The sequence below is a fragment of the Podarcis melisellensis genome, assembly GCF_964234715.1.
Source record: "Podarcis melisellensis genome assembly, chromosome: 6".
Lineage (NCBI taxonomy): Eukaryota > Metazoa > Chordata > Lepidosauria > Squamata > Lacertidae > Podarcis > Podarcis melisellensis.
Genome location: NC_138538.1, coordinates 13,071,654 through 13,083,840, shown reverse-complemented (window position 1 = coordinate 13,083,840; position 12,187 = coordinate 13,071,654). Strand labels below are relative to the sequence as shown.

The following is a 12,187-nucleotide window of genomic DNA, read 5'->3' as shown; positions in this document are numbered from 1 at the left end:
TAGTCTTTTCTTTGCTCCAGTAAAGTTCCTGTGCTGCTGTTATGAGCTGCATGCACATTCCATGCTGCCAACGATCTGTACAGAAGTTGCTCTTTTATTTGAGTGGAACCTAATAGAAACAGCTGGCTCTGGCCTTGGCTGGGGATTAGAGCCACTCACAAACAGAGGTGCCAGCCTGCTGTTCGAAGTGGCTGTCAGAACGTGTTCGCTACGCCAAGGGCAGCGTCTGATCTGTTGGCAACTGCTGACTTCGCACTGTCACAGCCAACGTTAGAAAAAGGAATACGAGGTAGATTAAGAGGTGCTGTGTCTTCTCCCATCCTGTTCCTGCAAGCTGAGATGATCTTTATTCTGGTGCACGACAAGAAAATAATAGCGAGGACTAGAGAGGCAGCTAGAGCCCCACTAGGGCAGCAGCCAAGGAGAACGTGAATTATGTTGTTAGGAGATAAGGACAGGAGAAGGGTAATGGGCTCAAAATGGACAGGCCTGGTCCAGCACATCTTTTGTTAGGCAAAGATAGCTGTTTTGGACTTAAGTAGTTATCCAAGTACACTACAGTACAGGCAATATGTTGCTATGGGAACCAACCATTTTAGGAAACTCTTTTGGAAGGAGAGAGCCTTTTGGGAATCAAGATTTGCCATCCCTCCACTGAGGCTGATGTCAACAGGCTGTCTGTGGGTGAAAAGGAAGATGGTAGTTTGAGACAGACTAAGAATAAGACTAAGAATAGACTAAGGCAGACTAAGAACAGGGACGCGGGTGGCGCTGTGGGTTAAACCACAGAGCCTAGGGCTTGCTGATCAGAAGGTTGGCAGTTCGAATCCCCGCGACAGGGTGATCTCCCGTTGCTCGGTCCCAGCTCCTACCAACCTAGTAATTCGAAAGCACTTCAAAGTGCAAGTAGATAAATAGGTACCGCTCTGGTGGGAAGGTAAATAATATACAGTGGTACCTCAGGTTACAGACGCTTCAGGTTACAGACTCTGCTAACCCAGAAATAGTACCTCGGGTTAAGAACTTTGCTTCAGGATGAGAACAGAAATCGCGTGGCAGTGGGAGGCCCCATTAGCTAAAGTGGTACCTCAGGTTAAGAACAGTTTCAGATTAAGAACAAATTAAATTCTTAACCCGAGGTACCACTGTATAACTCCCGTTGGTCATTTTTTTAATGCCACTCCAAGGCCACATTTATTTACACATTGGGCTGAACTGGGCTGTACTTGGAAAAATAAATCTTTAGCTGCTGCAGGATTGCTGTTTTGTGGGGATTTTGGGGGTAATTGTGTTTTTATGCTTTGTAAATCACCTTGTGAGGGCAAAGTACTCAGTAAGGCATCATCATCTCTCTCATACACAAACACAAAATCACATGTGATCTGAAGGGTGGGAAGGAGTAAGGTATGCTCACACTCATTGGGGCAGTTGTGATTGAGAAGAAGCACTGGCATTTTAAAACACATTAATGTTTTGTTTAATAGCAGCAGCAGCAAACCTGCTCTTTCAAAGGCAGGTTTGCGTTTTACTAACTTCTGTTTTACTAACAACTTCCTGTTGGGAAAGATTGAGGGCACAAGGAGAAGGGGACGACAGAGGACGAGATGGTTGGGCAGTGTTCTCAAAGCTACGAATATTAGTTTGACCAAACTGCGGGACGCAGTGGAAGACAGGAGTGCCTGGCGTGCTCTGGTCCATGGAGTCACGAAGAGTCGGACACGCCTAAACGACTAAACAACAACAACAACAACTTCTGTATAGTTTATCAGAATATTTCCTCTTCTTGCCAGTTCCACACATTTTTATCTTAAATTTTGTGTAAATGCAAAACTAGCATATAAATCTGTGTCTTTATCCAGGATATCATCAGTTGGTTCTGAAGGCTGATGGAAGGCAAGATGGGACAGATGATGATGATGATTACCAATCATCAAACCCTGTGAAAAAGAACATGATTCAGAAGTCATTATAAAAATACTGGGATGGGTTTGCTTTGGAAAAGTTTGCTTTGGAAAAACATAGCTGTGTGTCTAATCTGTTTCCTTCCCATTTGCTTCAACATTTTTAAAATTGTTTTTAAAAATGCCAATCATGAGCTGTTGGTTTTGTAGCCTGCATTCTTGTAGGCGTGTTTTTCTTCTGTTGCAGGCAATTCAAATAAAAGTAATAAATTACACTTGTTTGGCTGTTGCAATCCTTTCAAGATGTTGCATTTTCTTCAGTAGATGTAAGGAACATATGGTGGAAGAAACATCTGTGGTAAAACATTTTTAATGTTCAAATTCTGCACGCAGATGATCCCCAGATGGAGTGATGTGTGTCCTTTTGAAGGCAGAGTCTAGCCCTTTCTGGAAGGAAAGCCTGTTTAAAAAGCCCAGTTTTCTCTACTTCATGTAGGCCAAAAGAGCAATATTTTCAGTTTATTGAAAGGATGGGGAGCTTGTGACTCCCCCGGTGCGGTTGGACTGCAGTTCTCATCATCTCTGTCCATTGACCGCGCTGGTTGGGGTTGATGAGAGACAGAATATTGACTAGATCTGGAGCAGGGGTCAGCAAACTTTTTCAGCAGGGGGCCGGTCCACTGTCCCTCAGACCTTGTGGGGGCCCAGACTATATGTTGCCATGATTATGAACCGCATTTTTGGCAAAAACCCTTATTGGAACCAACCCCAACATTGCCCAAATGTGATTTGGGGGTATTATCAGAAATATGAATTTGGAGAACTGTTATATAGGTGATATAATGAAATTCAGTTAGAGGGGATTCGAGGAAGTCAGTTATCAATGTAACGAGAATTAGGTATTTGAAGAAACCATTTTTCTTTGTGTTTAGTTTATCGTAGTGTAATGTGTTTTTCTTTGTTGTGTGTTTTGTTATGTTATTTTTTGTGATAAATGTTGAAAATCAACAAAAAAAATTGAGGGAAAAAAGTGATGGGGGGTGTTCCCTTATACACCCACGCTACTTCCTTTGCGTTTTACGTGTTGACAGCTATTATTTCTCTCGTAAGGCGGGGTGGGCGGCTGAAGTAAGCGCATCATTCCCATCAGCCCTGGAGACCATGTGTGCATGTGTGGGTGAAGGGAAAAGCAGCTGGCCATGCTGTCAGGCCAGCGCCACTCAAGCAAAAATGTTCTTTTCCCCCGTGAGGGAAGACGAGGCGGCAGCGGCGGCTGTTTTACCTTTCCATGGCTTGCACCGTGTAGCCAATGAGTGGCCTCCCCAGCGGAGCACAGAACTGCTTTGGAGTGCAGCCACCCAGGCACTCCCTGTGTCCCCCTATGGGGACCACCGCCACAGACACTGGCGGGCGTTGCTCCCGAGGCACCTCCGAGCCCCTGCCACTGCCCTTCCTGAGGTCAGTCACTAGCAGCTCCATGGTGGAAATCCGAACTGTAGCTCCTTTCCCTCTTCCCCACTCCCCACCCCAGAAGAAGATTGCTGCATGCACGCAACGGAAGAAGGGGCTTGTCTTGAGCAGCCACCCGCCTCACTTTTGATCCCCAAGCCTGCCGTCGCGAGCGTGCAATGTCGGCTGCCTGGATTCCCGGGCCGTCCGTGGGCCGGATCTAGAAGGCAATTGGGCCTGATCCGGCCAGCAGGCCTTAGTTTGCTGACCCATGATCTGGAGGGTTACACAGGCTCCCCACCCCTTGGTTATTGCCAGTGACTGCTGATGCTACATTGGTAGGGTGGAAGGTAGGGTGACCAAAAGACTGGATGGAACCATCAACTTTGATGGCCAACAAATCAGATGGCTTTAAAAGGGGATGGGATATCATTGGCTGCTAGGAGGGATGGCTATGCTCTGCCTCCAGAGACAGCAGCTCACCTGAATGCAGAATTGCACTAACTCAACTGTTTCCATCAATTAACGACATCTGTTAAGTCTAGCCAGGATGTAATGTTTTCAAGTGAACCAATTCTTTCACATTTGGCCGCTGACTTCTTTAAGACATTAAATGAAGAGAGAGCAGATTGTGCTCACATGCATTTATATTCCATACATTTTTCAGAACACCAAAATGTCCTATGCAGATGGCACACAACTTTCTTAAGTGGAGGTGTTTTTTTAAAAAAATCTGCTCATGATAGATGCATCATTTCAATTTAAAAAGTGATTCACCATGTTTGAAATGAAGCACACATATTGCATGACTCATGCTACCGGCTGCAGCCTTTTCAAAGAAATTTTCCAGAATAACGGAAATTCACTGTTAAGGGATGTATTCCAACCTTCACTTTTCATTCCTGGGGCAGCGGAGAGAGGAGTAAACAACCCTTTTAACAAAAACAATTAGGAGTGTGGTATCTGGTCAATTTGTGCTACAAATGATTGCAGAGATTAATCAGGTGCATTTGCAAGCTGAAGCACCAAATATTCACCTTTCTACTGCAAGCTGCACTCCAGCAGTGAGCATCCAAAGGCCTCTGTTTTGCACCCATCCTCCTAAGGGTGGCCCATCACTTGATCGCTAATGAGCTACGGAAAAAGTGGTGGCAACAGAGCCCACAGGAAGGCCACTGGAGGGGATGAAGCTGAAGAAGAATTAAAGAAGAGCATTGCTGCACTGTATTTCCCACGGCAGCTGTAAAGCAAGCTATGAATGCAATAGCTTTCCCCTGTTGTTTCCAGGATGTGAGAGTTATCATTATGGCCCTACAGTAACACGGCTACTTATTTTCCATGCATTTATTTAACCCCACTTGAAAGCCGTCCAGTGTAGTGGCTGCTATCACACCTTGTGCAGTGACTTCCATAACTTAATTATGTGCTTTGTGAAGAAGCACCTCCTTTTGCCTGTTCTGAATTTGCCGCCAATCATTATCATTGGTTGAACCCAAATTCTAGTATTAGAAGAATGCATCTCCTTACATGTGCCCCCCTCCAATGTACACTGCCTTCTCCTTGGGGCAGGTAACTGAATTTTTGCTTACGCTATTCTGTAACGCATCATACACCTTGAAGGCACTGCACAATAACAATTTAATCACTAAATTTCTTGGTCATGAATTAAACACGTTCTTGCTGGATATTATTTGGTAATTACCAATACTGCACAGCGGACATAAGCACACGGATAGCTTTGACCTGAGAAAGCTTCCTATTCCAATACCAGTTCATGAAACTGCAGTGGCACAAACAATGACCACTGATAACATATGGAAAATATGGAGTGTGTGTGTGTGTATGTTGTGAGTGTGTGTGTGTGAAGCTATTTGGCTGTATGCATTTCATACTGTAATTTTGTCAGTACATGTGCTCTTATCTGTGGGTGGACTATTTTTGTCACTCAAGAATGTGATAGTGTGAGCCCCAAGAAATAATATATCAGCTACTGCAGATGACTCACGTAATTAGATAATTTTGTATCAGGATGATTGCTTGATCTCTGAATTTTACTATGAAATTATACTTTTAACTGAGGGCTCGTCCACACGCTTGTCCCGTGTTTGAGTGGTTTCCTGCTTGACCCACAATTTCTAGGCACAGGTCCAAGCCATTTGCCACTTGCCCCACTCCTTCCCAGGGAAAATCTGCTCTTTGGCGCTATATTGTAGCAAACGTCAACCTGGAGAAAATCCAAATGGCTTTTTGCTCCAAATGAGTGCTAAAGAGCAGTTTTCCCCAGGGGAAAGTATCAGGACAAAAGGGACTGTGGATAAGCCCTGAGTTGAGGAACTTCCACTGATTTAAATATATGAATGTAGAAGAAATCATATAAATATATAATAGTATTATGAAGTGGTTCTCTGTTAATAGAAGAAAGGCCTACATTTCAAACTATATGACTGGATATGAATAAGAATACATCTGTGTTCTGCCACAACAAAAAATCAGGTTGGTGTTTGTATATCAAAAAACCAATCTAGTTTTATCCATGGCAGAGGAAGATATCAGTATGTACTTGGATGCAGCCATACAAGTTTTCAAAACTGTGCAGCCAGATTTCTTCCCTTATTCTAAAGCCAGATGAGTTTGCATTCCTTCATAGAAGGAAAAAAAGAGCAATTTCAAAGCTAATTAAAAAGCACTGTCAGCCAGCCAATAATCATCCCAGAGCACTGAGACAACCGACTTAACTAAATATTTATCTGAACAGGATTTGAAGGTGCTCAACTGACAACCCTATAATATACTTTATCTGATCTATGAACAGTGAAGTGAATAGTCTTGACAGGCTGAATCCTGTAAGCCACGACCGAAAAATAGTTGGAGTAGACACTAGAATTTTCAGCTTAAAGGTAAATCAAACATGGTTGAAAATAATGATTGAAAGTGGGGTATATTTCTCAGATCATGTATACAATGTACAATAGATAACTTTAGGCTAAGAACACCATGTGAATAGCAATCCAGAGTTGTTAGTCTTAAATGTTAGTTTGATGTTCCTGCACAATTCTTGAAGTATACATATGGCTAAAACATCCTGAAGTTCAGAGACAGAAGTCAGTTTATTCTGAAAGAATAAACGAGAGTGAAATGTAGCTGAAATAAATAATTAAGAAGAATACTTTATTATTTATACCCTGCCCATCTGGAATTCAAAATTGACACCTGTAGTTATGTCCTCAACATGCTAGCTCTCTCCACATACCCTGTTTATATCACACAAGATTTCACGTAAAGGAAAATGATTTCCCCTTCCTGGCTGGAGAATATATGGATAAATGGTAGAATGTTGTAATGAAGAAAGATTTCTAACTGATAGTTACAGGGCAACATATTTGCTGTGGAACATTCTCTTAATGATTCATTCTCTCAGGAATGAGTCATAATATCCCTTCCAAAACTCATGTAGTTTATGAAAACATTTTGGATTCTAACAATGGATATCCTTGTACTTATAATAATTTTTCTGATAGACTAATCTTAAATATTCATGCAACAGTAATGTATACTTAATATGAAGAATACTGTACCAAGAATCACTGCTGGACTTAACTTTTTTATACCTGATGCAAAATGACTGCTCAGGACTGGAATTCATTTAAAGCAAAACACCACGATTCAGAGATGGAGGACAATGGAGGCAAGAAAATGAGAACCAGCTGCCCGCACCAAGTACTTCACAATGAATGCTTCATGGTAAGCCTATCATTGACAACAACGTGAAACAATTAGCAAGATGTCAAAAACCTGATGCTGATCTGAAACTGCCATGCATTATAACAGGGCTGAATGTAGAATGTCCCAATGGTCTGGGTGTTAAATCTGTGGCTTTGATCTGAATAATGTGTTAAAATGAGATTTGTTTGCTCATTTGAGAATCCTACACTGTAAAATTTTCTGTGAAATGTTACCTGAAAATAATGTATGATTTTCTTTCCTCTAGTTAATTTAATGAAATAGTGGGTGTGATCCAGACCCAAATTAAGCTCTTTTAAGTCCAGCTGGTTGAAGCAGGAGAGATGTGAGCACTTTCCCCCCCTTTGAAATCAATGGAATTTAAGTTTTTACTTTGGGGCCAGGCAGGTAATTCCCACATAGTCATCTCATACAGGGCTATGAAGTCAGACTCCTTGCTGAGGGAGTGCATTTGTGTGAATCGCTTCTTCCACCAAAGGTTGTGCCAAGGTTGCTTTTAGAGTGGCAACATTTCTTCAAGCTGCTGCTGTTGCTGTCACACACCCTCCCCTTCTTCCTATAAATAAAATGTAAGGCTATTATTGTGCAACCCCTTTGGAAGATGTGCGGTGCCATTATCCTAGGTTTGCATGAAGTCAAGGTTAGGGTAGGAAAGCAAAAGAGAAGACAGGTTGAACAACAGTGTTGACTATGGCATGGGAATGAGAAAGGAGGGACACAGAGAGGAAACACGGTGGCTTAAAACAATGGAAGTTTGGGTAAAGAAGGAATGGAGAAAAAAATGGCAGTTTTAAACAATGGAAGACATTTGGATACAGTACCTTCATACAAGAGAATATTTTAGGGCTACACATCTCTGTCACTTAAGGCAGCTGAAGAATGGAAAAGGGAGAAGTTTGAGTACAGTGAGGATGAAGAAAGAGTCAGAAAGAGGGGAGAGAGAGAATGTGTGTGTCTGATCATGGGCATAGCCGAGGGGGGCAGTTGCACCCCCCCCGGATCAAGTGAAACCATAGAAATAACTAACTGACCAATCACATCAGTTCTGTCCCCCCTAACAAAAGTCCTCCCTCCCCCAACAAAAATCCTGGCTACGCCCAAGTGCATGATTACATATATCCATATGAGTTAGCGGTTCAGACCAAGTAGGTCTTCCATGTGGGCAGAACCCCCCTGGAAATGCACCCAAGGAGAAAAAAGGCCAATGGCATGCAAGGCTGTCATCAATACTTTATTTTCAATCTTCTAATGATTGTAAAATCATTATAGAATAGAATAGATTCTTTATTGTCATTACACAAGTGCAACATTGCACATGTGCAACGAAATTGGATGCCATCCCTTAAAACAACAAAAGCAAAACAACAACAACAACCAAACAAACCACATTCCAGCCACACCCACACCCATCAAACTCCCAGGTCACACTATCGAGTTACAGCATTCAAAAAGGCCACAGCTCTTGGATAGAAACTATTTTTCAGTCTATTTGTCCTTGACTTGATGTTTCTATATCTCCTGCCAGAAGGCAGTAGTGCAAACAGACTGTATCCCGGGTGAGATGAATCCTGCAGGATGTTGTTTGCTTTCCTAAGACAACGGGAACCGTACAGTTCTTCCAAAGATGGGAGAGGATGACCAATAATCCTTTGGGCTGTGGTTATGACCTTCTGGAGCACCTTCCTCTCCCTAGCTGTACAACTGGAGAACCAAGCACAAATACAGTATGTGAGAATGCTCTCTATGGAGCCTCGGTAGAAGGACACCAGCAGTCTCTCACTCAGATTGTTCTTCTTTAAAAGTCTGAGGAAATAAATTCTCTGCTGGGCCTTCTTCACCAGAGCAGTGGTATTTGCGCTCCAAGTCATGCCCTGATCGATAGTCACTCCCAAAAACCTGAATTCCGCCACCCTCTCCACCCGTTCCCCGTTGATATACAAGGGCTGAATGTCCGCCTTTTTTTCCTGTAATCCACCACCAATTCCTTATAAAAACCTGATCCAAAACACCCACCCACCCCACTCACACAAAGAAAACAAAGACCACCACAGCCAACCACAAATGAACAACCACAACCTAGGCCAACCCCAACCTCTCTCATCACCAAATAAACACAAGTGAACAGCAAAGAACCTACACAAGCAACGCTGACACCAAACCCTACACATAGTAAGTAAAATACAAACATTGCCACCCGATCCCACTCATCTTTCCCTCCCCTCCACCTCTTTCCCCTTTTCTACCCAATGTCTCAACAAATGAAACTGATTTGTAAAAATGCTACATGAAAAATAATATACACGAGAGATATTGCACACACTTTTGTAAATCAAGAAAATCTTTAATAAAACAATGATTATAAAATGAACACTAACATTTGACTTTTAAAATATGAGTTCTTAATATAAGCTCAGGGTTTCTGACAGATAAGACATCACATCAAACAAAGCTTTGGTTAATATATATTATTTAATTAGATGGAACTAACAGTTCTTTAGGCCCTTTAGTCCAAATCTCAGGAGGCAGCAGGTTCAGCAGGAGTTCTGAAACATTTCAGATATGTTACCACAAAATAGAAGTTCTAGGAGTATTCAGCCTACTGCATGCTCTTAGTGATTTATAGGCTACATTTGGCTAGAAGATTTTTATTACCGCTGGGGAAAAACACAGCAAGATTTTACAATGAGAAATATAATCTGAAAGGCCTGGAAATGGTGCACCGTCAAACATAGAGGAGAATGCTGGCTATGCCTGTACGCTGCCCTGAATTAACAAGTTAAATCCACCACTGCAAGTAGGTCTTTAATTAGCTTGTTCCACTTGCTTTGTACATTCTGGACACTATGCTTGAAAACATTTAAAAACAATGTCCAAAAGATTTAAGTCATGCAAAGAAAGTAAGAAAAGCCTGCTGGATCAGACCAATGGTGCATCTAGTCTAGTATCCTGTTCTCACAGTGGCGAGCCAGATGCCTGTGGGAAACCCACAAGCAGGACCCAAATACAAGAGCACTCTCCCTCCTGTGGTTTTCAGCAATGGCTATTAAGAACACTACTTCCAACCGTGAAGAGCACAGCCACAATGCCTAGCAGCCACTGACAGACCTTTCCTCCTACACGACTCAGCATATTCACATCCAAGGTTTTAGTTCACAAGACCTGAGATGAAAGGGATATTTGTTGAAATTAAACATTCAAAAGTCTCATTCTGTATTAGTTCTAAGGGAAAGGTTGCCTAGCTTTCATCCAAAAAAAAAAGACTTGATTTATCCAACTGGATTTTGTTACATGCCACAACCCTGACAGCCATAATTATTTAAAGAGAGGTAAATTGCATCCTTAGTCCTATACAGATTTGTGATTGATTAAGACTGACACATTTATGGGAACATTTAGGATTGTATTTTAGGAACATTTAGGATTGTAGTTCACATTCACCAAGATTATTTATGTGAATTTGTATTTGGGTCTTGCTCACAGGCTCAGGGAAAGGAACAGAACATGTCAAAACGTATTAAACTGCAACACATATAAAGACCCACGCACCTTCATTAGCCCTACTAAATACAGTATAGAGCTGTATTTATTTTAACCTTTTAACTAAGGGCTTGTCCACATTGGACTCTACTGTATGGTTACCAGATTTTTTTCAAGGAATCCGGGGATACTTTTAAAATTTCATGCTTTATTACTTTAGGAAAGGGTTGCCAAGAGTTCTTCACCTTTTTTAGGGGGGGGGACCCCAAAGTTGTCAGGCATGCACCTTGACACAAGGCAGGTGGAGAAGCCCATCTACAAACACACAAACGCCCCCAAAAAAGAGGGGGGGGGAGAGAGATCGAGTAAAGGCACTCGCTGGGCTTGGGAAAACACACATTAAAACACACACACAAGGCTCCATCTCTCTCAATGCAGCACAGCTCTTTTCTAGGCTTCTCCTGTTCTTCACCGCCTCACTTGCCCCCCCCCAACTCAGGTGCGCAGAGCCCGCAGCAGCAGAGCACCGCGGGCTCTTCTGCGGGTGTCTCCACGCGATTTCAGGGCGAACATTGATCAAGGAAGCAAGCTAGAAGGAAGCTCTCTGGCTTGTGCCTTGGTTTAAATAGCCTCCCCCCCCCAACCAGCGGATTGGCTGGCTGGAACTCTGACATGGCTGGGACCTCCGGTGCTGCTCCCTGCCATGGCACCCACCATCATTGCCTCGCCAGAAGTCCCCAGGCATAAATAAGGGAACGTTAAAATCCAGGGACATTCTGGGGACAGACTGGTGACTTTGTCTGGGGACAGACTGGTGAATCCGGGGACATCTGGTAACCGTGGTCTACTGTGTGTTTGCAACTGTTTGCGTTCCAATTTAATTTGCACAGTCCACAGTCAAACAACACAAATCTCAATGCTTTCCCCCTGTAAAAGTGGGTTTACCCAATATGGGGATAATGCAATAGTGGGAAATCAGACTCCACACTGGTGCACTAGATGTTGCAGATTATTTGTTTCAGTGTTTTGAGGTGACTGGATCAGTTGCCACTTTCTACTACTTCCCTTTCTATGCCCACTACTTCCTCCCCCCCCACCCTTATTCTCATAACTATTTCTGGTATACTCTTGCTTTCATTTCTCTTTGAGTATGCTACTAAGGGTGCACCAAGAGCTTCTATATATTTCTTTTTATCTCCTACAGTTGCAAATAACCAGCAAATTGCACAAGAACATTTACAATTGCCTGACTGTGTACACTTCTTGGGTGGGTATTTAAAATAAATAAATAAATAATAATAATAAAAAAACACGTGCAACTATCTGTGCATATGCTCTGTCTGTACTTAACTGGCCTATCAAAATCAATCAATTACAAGATAGCGACAAACACAAAAGGGAAACCTACTGCCTTAAGGTACCAGGTATAATGCACGTATTAAATATGTATGTAATTCACTTATATATACCCTATTTTCTTATACAAAGTTAGTAATTTTGTTTAAAGCACTGTTACTCTGATTTGGTACATTTCCCCACTTTCTATTTTGATGGTACTATACATTACGTGTCTGAGAAAAGGCCATTTTCAGTAATAATCATTAAGAAGATGTTTTTAC

At 42.3% G+C, this 12,187-nt stretch overlaps 2 long non-coding RNA genes across 2 annotated transcripts in view; both read right to left on the bottom strand.

The window, feature by feature from the left end:
• Positions 1 to 76: 76 nt before the first annotated feature.
• LOC309373299 lies at positions 77 to 1,642 on the bottom strand. The gene is made up of 2 exons (XR_014169957.1): positions 592 to 1,642; positions 77 to 351 (listed from the first exon to the last, which is right to left on the bottom strand). It is a non-coding gene; the product is annotated as an uncharacterized lncRNA (long non-coding RNA).
• Positions 1,643 to 10,723: 9,081 nt separating this feature from the next.
• Positions 10,724 to 12,187, bottom strand: part of LOC309373298 — a 95,131-nt gene continuing 93,667 nt past the window's right edge. Inside the window, exon 2 of the long non-coding RNA XR_014169956.1 lies at positions 10,724 to 11,637. This is a non-coding gene — a long non-coding RNA (uncharacterized lncRNA). The remainder of the gene's footprint in view (positions 11,638 to 12,187) is intronic.